Genomic DNA, 2,689 nt, shown 5'->3' on the forward strand with positions numbered 1-2,689 from the left:
AGTTCAATAACGCCGGAATGATATATTATTTATTTAATAATATTTCTCTTATGCGCTCTATTTTTCATTTCATGCTTCAATTTTGTCCCATTTTCCCCACCAAAATTTCAGTCCATGTCAGTGATGCAAACGAGAGGATCTACACCCTTCGATATTTTTGGTTATTTGGTATAAATTATCCCGGGAATTATCCACATTTGATACTCCTACTTACTGTGCAACTTTCTCTGCTCCGTGGGGAGTATCCCTGTCATTGCTGCTTGTACGCGCATACCAAATAACCAATACAATGCCATACCATTCTACCAGGTGCTCATTTTATACTGCTGGGTGGAGAGAGGCAAACGTAAGTAAAGTGCTTTGCCCAAGGACAATGCGACGAGCGTCGGTCTCGAACTCACGATCTATGTCCTAAGTGAGACTTGGTGTGTATGGTCACACGTTTTTGTTGGTCTGGACAGGGCTTTTGAGAGGTGAGTGATGAGAACGAGAGGACCTACCCTTCAATATTTTTGGTTATTTGGTATAAATTATCCACTTTTGATACTCTTACAAAGCATCTTTACTTAAGACTTTTACTTTTCTCCTAATATTTGTTCAGAAATCTTGGCCTAGTGTTAGCCTAGGTGTTTTTTGGTAGCATGGTGAGGGTAGCTAGCAACCTATTCACCCCCTGCATCCGCCAATGCAACAGCGACAAGCACCAAATGACCCTTGTGTGTAAAGCCTATTCCATATTAAAACAAATTAGAATTATTATCTCTGCTTTTGGTAGATTAACAATCTAATGCAGTGTTTAGTCAGAAGTCCAAAATTTGTTAAATTTCGCATTTAATGAGCTTGCCCAATCATTCGTGAAACAAACAATACGATTGGCTTGGTAGTAGGTCTGTGTCTTAAAAAAAGTGCAACTTTAACAACTATATTTCATAGTACAGTTAAATACAGCCAGAAATTTACACCTTCCACCACCGTCTGCTTTCAGCAGTCGCAGGAGCCGCGTCTCTGAACATTCCATATGTCATAATAATATAATATTAATGAAAATGATGATAATAGTACAATATTGTATTATTGAACAAGAAATATATATTATTACAGGGTATAGTATTATTATTTTATTATTTATACTTACTTAGGCCTATCGTATACAACTAAAATAATAGGCCTAATAGCAAGTATAAAAATTGCCAATTCTTACAAAGGAAATAATGAAAATCATGCTTATGATGATTGTATACAGTGGTGGGAAGAAATCTATGTAAGCCTAATTTTTACAGAAATGTAAGGCTTAACTCGATTAAATAAACCTTTTAATTTAAATCACTAACTTGTCAGAGTTTACGAGGCTTCTGGCTGGCCCCGCCCACACCTATGTTACCGTCGAGAAAATCGGCCTTCCCGTCGAGGACATCTTAATACTTAAAATAATTTAAAAAATAATCAACCACGCATCATCACCAGAACGATGTGTATTTATTATTCTCATTCCTAAAGATAAAAGTGTCAATGTGATTGTTGTCAAACGATACACAGAAATTGGATCACTACTGACAAGTTGAACTGTACAACACCAATTATACTTTAAGATCAAAACATCAAAGAGCAACGTATCTAAACATGTTATATCGTACTTGTGATTGGCAACAGGACAAACGGTCGCCTGAAGCGGCACTTAAGGATCTAATAATAAAGAAAAGCGCAAAAATGACGAAATGCGCAAAAATGACGAAGATTATGTGCAACAAGAGGAAGCATCATACTGTAATAACAATTGTATTCCCATAATTTTTGATATACAAAAATATTTAATTTCATATCAAGTTCAAATTACATTGTTGGTTCTGATATCTATTAATAAAAAAACTATTTAATATTTATATGTGAAATTACATTGTTGGTTCTGATAACGCAATTTACTGCCATTCGGTATCAGCCAAAGTGTTATAGCTACAGAGAATTCCGTTGTTTTGTACCGCTATTGTTATTGCATTTAAGGAGCATAATGACAACGTCATGTCTTTACGTCAGAACGAATACCTTATCCTTTCCTCCTTGTACATTTTGTTAAAGTAGAGTAGTTTAGTAGTTGTATTTTGAATAATTAAAATAAAATAGTGTAGGCGGTTCTAACAATACATCGGTAAATCTACATTGTTTTTATAATGAATGACATAATAATAATAATAATAATAATAATACACTACTACTAATAATATTAAATAATAATAATCAATAATAATAATATTATAATAGACCAAATAATAATAATACTAATACTAATAATAATAATTATAATTATAATCAATAATATTTTTATTAGCGGCATAAGGCCTAATTATGATGATGCTGATGATAATAATAATAATAATAATAATAATAATAATAATAATAATAATAAGAACAAGAATAGTAATAATAAAAATAGTAAAAGTAGTAATAATAAAGTTATTAATAATAATGATAGGCCTATTAATTATAATAATATTCAAAATGATAATCAATAATATTAATAATAATAAATAATAATAGGCCTAATGATAATATGCCTAATAATAATAATAATTATAATTATAATAATAATAATAATTATAATTATAATCAATAATATTTTTATTAGCGGCATAAGGCCTAATTATGATGATGCTGATGATAATAATAATGATAATAATAATAATAATAACAAGAA

This window comes from Anneissia japonica, unplaced genomic scaffold (assembly GCF_011630105.1).
Source record: "Anneissia japonica isolate Jap-2015-1 unplaced genomic scaffold, ASM1163010v1 scaffold573_len2283161_cov171, whole genome shotgun sequence".
In the NCBI taxonomy this organism is placed as follows: Eukaryota; Metazoa; Echinodermata; class Crinoidea; order Comatulida; family Comatulidae; genus Anneissia; species Anneissia japonica.